Below are 10,870 nucleotides of genomic sequence, written 5' to 3'. Positions count from 1 at the left end.
CTGCTGCTCTTTCTTCCCATTCCTCCCCCATTTTCTTCCTCCCCCACCTTCCCTTCCCCCTCTCTCATCCCTCCCCTCCTCCCCCACCTTCCTCCTCACCACCCATTAAAAGTGAAAACTCATTCTTAGCTCACGGGCTATTCAGAAACAGGCAGTGAGCCGCCCTTGGCCAGGGGCCTGTACTTTGCCAACCCCTGTTCTCCGTCTGAACAGGCTGCGCTGTCTCCGTCTCTCACTCACTGAGGGAGGATGTTAAAAATCTCCAGCTGTGATTCTCGACCTGCCCCTTTCAAGTATGAAGTCTGTGGGTTTGTGCCTCGCGTATTTTGCAGCTACGTTAACAGACATTCACATATTTATGATTGTGGGATGTTCCCCGTGGATCAATCCCTACTTTTACTAATATGAAACTGATCCCTTTATCTTTGGAAATTCAGTTTTCCTTGAAGACTGACTTATCTAATATTGATATAACTACATCAGCCTTCTTTGCACAATATTTCCTTTTTATGCCGTTGTCCATCCTCTTACGTACGTCCAACCTATTGGTGTCTTTGTACTTTAACTGTGGTTCATGTCAACAGCCAGTAGTGTGGTTTTTTAAAAAAAGAATCCTTCCAATAATGTCTGTTTCTAAATGGAAGTATTTGGAAAATTTACATTTAATATAATATAGATATGGTTTGATTCAAAACTACCACTTTACCATTCATTTCTTGGGTCATCCTTTCTCTCTTTGGTTCTTGCACAACTTAGTTGAGGCAAAAGGTACATATGGAAAAGTGCACGCACTTTAACTGTATAGGTCCGTGAGTATGACAAAGCTGTGTACAGCAGAAGTCGAGACAGAACCTTTTCATCACTCTCACAGTTCCCCGTGCGCCTCTTCACAGTCAATCCCCTCCTCTACATCCTGCCCCCAGGCAACAAATGTAGGTTAGATTCGCCCTTTCTAGAATTTCATTTGAGCGGAATTGCACAGGAGGTACTCTTGAGTCCACCTGCTTTACTTAGCATAGTTACTTTGAGATCCCTCCAAGCAGCTGAGTATTTCAGTAGTTCATCCCTCCTAGTTGCTCTGTGGTTTTCTGCTGGACAGTTGTACCACGAGTTGATTCACTACACATGGGTTGTTTCCAAATCGGGGCTGTGATTCAATGAGTGGAGAGGAAAATTTATGTACAAGTCTTTCTGTGGACATGCTGTGTTGATTTTTTTAATCCTCACGCGGCAATACATTTATTGATTTGTAGAGGGGGAGAGAGAGAGAAACGCTGATATGACAGAGAAACATCGATCGGTTGCCTCCCACACACAGCCTGACACGGGATCGAACCTGCAACGTTTTCGTATCATCCTTTGTCACAGAGCAGGTGTTCGGCTGACAACTAATTATCTCTCCTGGTACACGTCTGAAAAAATCTTTGTTTTGCTTCCTTATTCCTTGAGGTAAAATTGGCATAACACGAAAGTAACCATTTTAAAGCAAACAATTCAGTGGCATTGAGTAGTTTCCCGTGGAAAAGAATTTCCAAGGACTGAGATGAGGAAGCAGCTATAGAAATTAGCCTTGGAGAGGAGGGCAGTAACAGGCAAGGATGTTCGCTGGTGTGAATAGGTCTGGACATGCAATACCGGGCAAGGAGTTGGCAGACCTGTTTGTTGCCTGATGATCAGAGAGGAGAGGAGAGGGCGAGTCACAGAGGGCCTGGTGGGCCCTGGGGAGGACTTTGGCTTTGACTTTGAGTGGTATGGAAGGCACTGAAAGGTTCAGAAGAGCAGAGAGAGGGACCTGGCTGATGTCTTATCACTCATCCTGAATTGGGGTTCTGCTGCATTGGCAATGGTGAAATAATGGGGCCGTTTCAGGAAGTTACAAGGTCCAGGGTCATTTATTCAGGGAGAGGATTCCGAGGGGTTGACTCTGATACCCTGACAGGAGGTGCATGCACTGTGACGTCAAGGTGTGTGCACCTCCTCTTGCTGTGGGGGCTGAGGGGGCTACCCTTTCCATTCTGCTGGCCTCTACCTTACCACGGGGCTCTTCAGCCTGACCTCCTTCCTCTAATTCTGAGCCTTCATCCCGTCGGCTGAAACCTGTCTTCTTTGTCTCTGCACCTTCCCTCAGCCGCACTCCCTTTTGTCAACTGAACTCCGAACCAACACCCTCATCTGACCGTGTGTTGGACTCCACAGGTGCGGGTTTCTGTGCGTGGTTCCACGCAGCTGGAAAATGGGACCCTAGTGTCCCAGTTTCTTCTGGAAGGGTTGACCGACACTGAGGGGTTGAGGCCCTTGCTCTTTGCCATCTTTCTGCTGGTCTACATAGTGGCTGCGGTTGGGAACCTGGGCATTGTCAGCCTTATCGTAATGGACTCCCGGCTCCACACTCCCATGTACTTCTTCTTAGGCAACCTGTCTCTGCTGGACACTGCCTATGTCTCCAGCACGCTGCCTCAGGTACTGGTGCACCTGCTGGCATCAGTGTGGACCATGTCCTATCGTGCTTGTCTTACCCAGATATTCCTTCTCCACTTCCTGGCACCCTGGGAGTGCTTCCTGCTCACAGCCATGTCCTATGATCGCTATGCAGCCATCTGCCAGCCACTGCCCTACCTAGTCCTCATGGGCCGAAGAACCCGGACAGGACTAGCTTCAATCTCCTGCCTTCTTGCCTTGGCCAATGCACTCACCCACACCACCCTTGCAGCTCTACTCAAATTCTGCGGACCTCGCCTCATCACTCACTTCTTCTGTGACCTCCCTCCACTGCTCAAACTCTCTTGCTCCAGCACGCAGGCAAATGAACTTGCCCTGTTCTTCTTTAGTTTTCTGGTGGCTCTCGCGCCCTGCACCCTGGTTGTGATCTCCTATATATACACGTTGTGGCTGCTGTTCTCAGGATTCACTGTGCTGAGGGCCGAAGGAAAGCCTTTGCCACCTGTGGTGTTCACATCACTGTGGTCTGTATGTTCTCTATCACTTCAGTGCTCTGGTATGTCCTTCCCAGCTCCGCATACTCTGGCTTGCGAGACCAGGTGCTCTCTGAGCTGCTTGTGGTCCTCACTGCCATGCTCAACCCCATCATCCACAGCATGCGAAACGAGGAGGTGAAGGAGGCTTTGTTTAAGGTCCTTGGGAAAGAAAGTGCCTGCTAGGCCTTTGTCACCTCAACTTGAGGCCACACGTGTTCTGAACAGTGAGGTTGACACATACCTGATGCTTGAGGGTGAGTCCAATAATACAGGAGCTTGGAAGTTAATGTAGAAGGTCCATTTGGTGAATCCTATTTTATGTGCCAGGTTTCCACCATTCCGGCAGGGATCACATGTCTCTGTGGCGTAGTTTGCAATTTAAAATGTTTTCTTCCATTGATGGAAGTAAAATACGTTCATTGGATCAGTTTTGCAGTTACAGAAACTTATGAAATGATGAAAAATACACTCAACCATCTCCCCACACCCCGCTGAGAGAACTACTGTGAACAGTTTGATGGTTCCTTCAGGTCTCTTTGAACTACAAATGTGTGTACCTGCACATTTGAGCAGGAAACACAACTGAGACCACAGTGTATTTACAGTTCTTCATGCTTAGACATTTTTAATTCTTTTCAATTGTAATATATGCTTATTATAAAACCATTCATGCTTTATACAAAGTTGTGTTGTTGGAAAGTAAAAATTTCTCGTAATCTGAGTCTCTGCACTAACCCCTATTAACAGTTTTGTACTTTTTTTTTTTTGATTTTTTTAAAAGATTTTATTTATTTATTTTTAGAACAAGGGGAAGGGAAGTAGAAAGAGAGGGAGGGAAACATCAGTGTGTGGTTGCTTCTTGCATGCACCCTGCTGGGGACCTGGCCCACAACCCAGGCACGTGCCCGGACTGGGAATCGAACCCGCGACCCTTTGGTTCACAGACCATTGTTCAATCCACTGAGCCACAACAGCTAGTGCTCTTTTTTTAATTTTCTTCTCAGGATATATGACCCTACATTTTAAAAAGTTCTTTCCTGAGGATATGTTCGAGAGGCAGAGAGGATAACGCTCACACCAAGACATCTGGCTAGGGTTGCGATTTTAAGAAAATATGTTTTATTTTACATAGGTCGGGTCATACCACATGCACATTAACTGTCTATAATTCTTATTCCACGAATTCCATCTTCCTGTCAGATGTACAATTTTCTTCTGAGTTCTTTGTCTTATGGAGATTTCTAAAAGATAGTTTCATTTTAAAGTTCTTAACTTTTGTTTATTATTTGGCTTACCAATCTTTTTCTAAATTGTTCGTCTTCTCACTTTCTTTCTGGGGCTTTCTTCCAAAACAGCATTTATTTATTCAAAAAAAAATTTTAATTTATTGAGTTTTAGAGAGAGAGAAGGAAGGAGAGAGAGAGAGAGACATATCAATTTGTCATTCCACATATTTATGCATTCATTGGTTAATTCGTACATGTGCCCTGCCAGGGATTGAACCAGAATGTATTTCATTTTATTTTAATTTTTAAAAATATTTTATTGTTTATGCTATTAGTTGTAGCACTCCTTGCCCTTCGCCCGTCCCCCATCCAGCCCGCACCCCACTTCCATATTCCATCCCTTCAGTGTTGTCCATGTCCATGGGACCTTCATTTGCGTTCTTTGACTGATCCCTTCACCTTCTTCCAGTCAGTCAGCCTCCCCCTTCTCCACGTACAGCTGTCAGTCAGTTCCATGGTTCCATGCCTCTGGTTGTATTTTGCTCGTTAGTTTATTTTGTTCATTTGATTCCTCTTATGAGTGAGATCGTATGTTTTATGTCTTTCACCGACTGGCTTATTTCACTTAGCATAGTAGTCTCCAGTTCCATCCATGCTGTCACGAAAGGTAGGAGTTCCTTCTTTCTTTCTGCTGCGTAGTGTTCCCTTGTGTAGATGTACCACCGTTTTTTGATCCACTCATCTACCGATGGGCAAGTAGGCTGATTCCAACTCATGGCTATTGTAAATAGTGCTGCTATGAACGTGAGGGTAGATGAGTGTTTTTGGATTGGTGTTTCGGAATTCTCGGGTATGTTCCCAACAGTGGAATCACCGGGTCAAAAGGCAGTTCCGTTTTAGATTTTTGAGGAAATTCCATACTGTTTTCCGCAGTGGCTGCACCAGTCTGCGTTCCCACCAACAGTGCACTAGGGGTCTCTTTTCTCCACATCCTCGCCATCACGAGTTGTTTGTTAATTTATTACTGACAGCCATTTTGGCAGCTGTGAGGTGATATCTCATTGTGGTTTCAAGTTGCATCTCTCCCATGGCTAGAGAAGTTGAGCATTTTTTCACACGTCTATGGGTGATCTGGGTGTCCTCCTTAGAGAAATGTCTACGCAGGTCTTTTGCCCATCTTTTAATTGGGTTATTTGTCTTCCTGGTGTTGAGTTGTATAAGTGCTTTATATATTTTGGAGATTACACCCTTGTCTGATGTTTCGTTGGCCAATGTGTTCTCCCATGCAGTTAGTTCCCTTTTCATTTTAAGCATCATTTCTTCAGCTGTGCATTTCTCCAGCTTTTTAATTTGATGTAGTCCCATTGTTAATATTTCTTTTGCTCTAGGTGATACATCGGGGAAAATATTACTATGTGAGATATCTGGAATCTTACTGCCTGTATTTTCCTCTAGGATTTTTATATATCATGTCTTCTAGTTAAGTCTTTTATCCATTTTGGGCTCATTGTGGTGTATAGTATAAGAAGGTGGTCTACTTTCTTTTTCTTTTTCCTTTTTGCGTGTACCAGTCCGGTTCTCCCAATGCCATGTATTGAATAGACTGTCTTTACTCCATTGTATGCTCTTGCCTCCTGTGTCAAATATTAGTTGACTACAAAGACCTGGGTTTATTTCTGGGCTCTCCATTCTGTTCCATTGATCTATGCCAGTACCAGACTGTTTTGATTAGAGTGGACTTTTAGTGTAGTTTGATATCGGGGATTGTGATCCCTCCAACTTTGTTCTTGTCTCTCAAGATTGCCGATGCTATTCGGGGCTGTTTTTGGTTCCATACAAATTTTCAGAATATCTGTTCTAGATCGGTGAAGTATGCCTTTGGTGTCTTAATAGGAATTGCACTGAGCCCTAGCTGTTTGGCTCAGTGGACTGAGTGCTGGTCTGCAAACTAGAGGGTCACCAGTTCGATTCCCAGTCAGGGCACATGCCTGGGTTGCGGGCTAGGTCCCCAGTAGGGGGTGCGCGAGAGGCAACCACACTTTGGTGTTTCCTTCTTTCTCCCTCTCTCCCACTCTAAAAATAAATAAATAAGAAATCTTTAAAAGAAGGTAAATCCCAGGTGGATCGAAGAGTAAACTCTGGAAAATGGAACACTAAAACTACTAGAGAAAGGGACAGGTGGATATCTTATCTTCTGAGAGTGTTGAAAATAATATGAGCTCAGAAACCCCAGGGGAGGAAAACAATCAAGTGGCTATGTAAAATTGAACAAGTATGTGTAGCAAGGGACAAATGGGAGATTGCTCGTGTCAATTTGAGGGCGCTAATTTGTTAACAAGGAATTTTTTAAAGCAAAGCAAACCACACAATGTAGAAATAGGCTATGAATCTATGAAGGTGAACATGCAGGCCATAAGAAAAGAAATACAAAGACAAATAAACAAACAAACAAAGAAACGATGTTCGGCCTCACTAACAACTTTTTTTTTAAGGCACATTAAAACAGAGATGTTTTTGCGCATCAGATGGGCAAAATCTCGAACATTTGCATCAGTCTGAGTGAGGCTACAATGACTGTTACACGCTGTTGAGGACGGTGTATGCTGGGGCAGCGCCTCTGGAGGGCACGTTGGCAGCGTTGTTCCCATTGGAAATGCACACCGCAAGCTCAACAGTGGGGAGGCAGAGAAGGTCCACGTGGCCAGGGCAGAAAGTGCTGAAGGAAAGAAAAAGACAGGCAGGCGTCCTGGGCTGCTATTTCCGTGTCTCTGTGGAAGGGCTTCCTGTTGGCCTCGCCCAGTGCACTGCAGACAGAGCAAGTCAAGAGTGTGGAACAGCCCGAGCAGCAGGGAACCTGAAGAAGCTTCGGAATGTCTCCCGAACCAGTGCTCAGAGTCTGTCCTGTTTGGAAATCCTTCCCTGGAGATAGACGCTCAGGGACGGCACACACAGCCCTTCAACCTCAGGGGCGCGTCAGCACCCTTTAGGCTCTCTGTACTCATCTGATGACTGAATGTGGCGCCTGATTGCACGCTCCCCGGGTCGCCACTAGGCGGAGACAGAGGAATGAATGCTCGATAAATGCTCCTTCCAGATTTCAGAGCCCATGGTCTAGAGAGGAACTATGGAAAGAAGAAGCAGAAAAAAAGATATATCATATGTTTTCTGGTCAACCTTGAGCAGGCAATTCCCTTACTCTTGGGCTGCTTTTCCCTGCCATGACCCACCCTCCTCATTTCTCCTTGAGGTGGCCCGGGATGTGACCTGGCATGAGGGTGCGGTGGTGATGGGGCAGTTTGCACCACTAGATGACCCCATAGGGGCAGGTGAAGCGGGGAGTCAGACAGGCCTAGTAGGTCTTCACTGACTGCTGCGTCTTGACGTCAGTGTCTCGCACATGAGCTTATGCTTTGCGTAAGCTGGCCCACATCCACATCCCCAACGCCTCGTCCTCCCGTTCCCACTGGCCACCTCTTCTGGCCTCTCAGTGTGGGATCGAGACAGACAGAGAATCCTGAGGTTGTTGTGTAGCAGGGGGGGTTTGAAGTCGTCCCAAACCTGAACTGTCACCTGTAAATTTGGGAGCAGTTGGCAGTCACATTTGCCACCATTCAGGAGCTGAATCACCCATAAGAGGGGCCACCCCACAGCTGGGGCCGTGGGTTTTTTTCCCTTGCCACAACATGTGGCGTGTAGCTCCACAAACAAGTGCGTGAGACCGGTTGGCATTTTGGGGGTGTCCCCCCACTGACACAGTTGTCCACGTGCATCTAGCCACCCGTCCCCACATGGAATTAGATGGCCAACGCAGGAATTGTCCCACATACGCCTCTTTGCCAAGACCCATTTCTTCACTCTCCTGGGTGGCTCGCCAATCGTTAGGACCACACAGCCCCAGGGACCGATCCCAGGGCCAAAAGTCTACCTGGGTGTTCGGAGGGCAGGGAAAGACCAAAGAAAGAGGCTGGCCACTCCACTATGGTAACTGAGTTACTAAGGGAAACTTACACATGAGGTGCCTTTTGGGCAGCTGCAAGACAAAATGAATGCCCGCACCTTGACAGGTGGCAAAAAATTATGTAGGGTAAAGGGGGTAGGGGATAGTCACAGATACTAGTACGTGAATGCTACCCGACATGGAGATTACACACTTGACCAGGTCAGGACGATGGGCTGTTCCAGGAACCGGCACATAGTGGGAGGTAGAGGTAGGGGTACAGGATTATGTCACAGTGCTGCAAAGGGGTTTGCAGGAACCGATCTCGTTACGGAACAGTGTCTCCTCCAAAGCGAGGGATGTGAGGCTGGAGCCCAAGATGATGGCAGCACAGAGGTTCTCTCCCCGTGTTAGCGTGGCAGCCGGTGGGTAGGTTGGGCACTTTTCCCCTCAGGAGGCCACCTATTGGCCGTGCCAGCCCTTTCCCTGGCATTGTCAAATGCAGTCAGTATCAGGTGGGAATAAAGACTCCGATGGACTTCTGCTTAGAAGGCTGGGCTTCCATGGGTGCTGGTGGGGCCAGAAGTGTCTCCTTCCTCCAGCTTCCGCATAGCCCAACCTCACCTCCAGGCCTGGCCCTTCTCAGTCAGTGGCTACGATTCCCCAGGGTGCTCTGCTTGCCTCTGCAGAAAGCTACAAGCTGACTCTGCCTTTAAAATAGTCTTGTGCCCTCCACATGACAACTACTGAAAATGAGGTTCACAAAACAAGGACGGGCCGTGCAGGGGGTTCAGTGATGCCCACCCCCCGCCAATGCATGTCCACCTGCAACCTACTGCAGTCCTAGGAAAGGAATTCAGTTTGCAAATTGACGGTGCTCTGCCAACTGTTCCGGGCCTGTGATAAGTGTAGAACCCGAGGGTGTAGTATATGCAGACAGACTTCATGTCTGGTGAAACTAATAATGTTTGGTGTGTCTTTTTCCAGTTAATTTTACTGCTAATTTTACTGCATTTTCCAAAAACATTAACCATTATGGATTGGAAATAATTTCAGAAAGAAAGAAACAAAAGGTCCTTCACCAAAAGGAGTTGGAAAGCACTCCTCTAAACAACAGCTGGGAGCAGCTCCTCGGAGTTTCTGGAAGGAAACCGCTGCCATTCGCTGTAGAACCCGCTCACCCCGTAATGCGTATTCTTCTTGTCCTTGCAGGAGTGGGTGGAGACAGTACTTAGATCCAGGTCCTCACATCTCCTCCACTTTGCCCACAACTTCTACTTGTGTCTGTATTCTGTTGTGTCGAAGTTAAAACATCTTTATTAATTATTCTGATACGGAATAGTACAGTTTCTGGATTCTGGGAAACTGGCAACAGTGCCGGAAACATCATTTTTGAATCTTCCCAACCCTCCCTCGACTCCCCCAGCCCCAACAAATGAGAGAGAGAATGGGAAAGCAGGGCCAAAACCCCAGGGAAACATCCACAACAAAAGTAGGTGACAAATTACCCCCATAAACTCTGAAATATGGGCTGGCTGAGGCCAAACCACCTCTGGCCCCAAGATCTGTGGAACATTTCCTTTTCTTTGTTTCTTTTTAAAATTTTTCCCAACTTTGTTATCCCCTTTATCCCTCTCCTCCCTGTACCCTACCACCCTTCAACATTCCCCCCACCACTTAGTTCATGTCCATGGGTTGTATATATATAAGTTCTTTGGCTTCTCCACTTCCTCTACTATTCTTAATCTCTCCCTGTCTATTTTGTGCCTACCTATTATGCTTCTTATTCCCTCTACCTTGCCCCCCATTCCCCCCCTCCCCCTCCCCATGGATAATCCTGCATGTGATCTCCATTTCTGTGATTCTATTCCTGTTCCAGTTGTTTGCCTAGTTTTGTTTCTTATTTTTTTCATACATGTTCTTTGTCTAGTGATATTTTTTATATATTTTTTTTCCATTTTTTAATTGTTAATTCAATTACAAGTTGTCTGCATTTTCTCCCCTTCCCTCCACCCCACCCCAGCCAAACCCACCTCCCTCCCCCACCTCCACCCTCCCCCTTGGTTTTGTCCATGTGTCCTTTATAGTAGTTCCTGTAATCCCCTCTCCTCACTGTCCCCTCCCCACTCCCCTCTGGCTATTATTGTCAGATTGTTCTTAAAAATATGGAACACTTCACGAATTTGCGTGTCATCCTTGCGCAGGGGCCGCGCTGATCTTCTCTGTATCGTTCCAATTTTAGTATATGTGCTGCCAAAGCGAGCACTGTTTTTGTGTTTTAGGTTCAGTTGTTGATAGTTGTGAGTTTGTTGTCATTTCACGGTTCATGGTTTCAATCATCTTCCATTGCTTAGATAAGTCCCTTTAACATTCCATATAATAAGGGCTTGGTGATGACAAACTCCTTTAACTTGACCTTGTCTGAGAAGCACTTTGTCTGCGCTTCCATTCTCAATGATAGCTCTGCTGGATAGAGCCATCTTGGATGTAGGTCCTTGCCTTTCATGACTTTGAATACTTCTTTCCAGTCTCTTCTTGCCTGCAAGGTTTCTTTTGAGAAATCAGCTGATAGCCTTATGGGCACTCCTTTGTAGGTAAGTGCCTCCTTTTCTCTTGCTGCTTTTAAGATTCTCTCCTTATCTTTAATCCTGGGTAACTTTATTATGATGTCTTGGTGTGTTTCTGCTTAGGTCCAACTTCTTTGGGACTCAGTGAGCTTCTTGGACTTCCTG

General features: G+C 46.3%; 1 non-coding gene and 1 pseudogene across 1 annotated transcript; one reads left to right on the top strand and one right to left on the bottom strand.

The window, feature by feature from the left end:
• The first annotated feature begins 2,370 nt into the window (after nucleotides 1–2,370).
• Nucleotides 2,371–3,158, top strand: LOC128779922 (olfactory receptor 3A3-like; annotated as a pseudogene).
• A 7,139-nt stretch (nucleotides 3,159–10,297) lies between these two features.
• LOC128780033 (U6 spliceosomal RNA) lies at nucleotides 10,298–10,404 on the bottom strand. Its single transcript, XR_008426033.1, has one exon. It is a non-coding gene; the product is annotated as a U6 spliceosomal RNA (small nuclear RNA).
• Between the last annotated feature and the right edge of the window lie 466 nt (nucleotides 10,405–10,870).

Source organism: Desmodus rotundus, chromosome X (genome assembly GCF_022682495.2).
Source record: "Desmodus rotundus isolate HL8 chromosome X, HLdesRot8A.1, whole genome shotgun sequence".
Taxonomy (NCBI): domain Eukaryota; kingdom Metazoa; phylum Chordata; class Mammalia; order Chiroptera; family Phyllostomidae; genus Desmodus; species Desmodus rotundus.
Note: the sequence above shows the minus strand (reverse complement) of the source record. Positions and strands in the feature narration are given on the sequence as shown.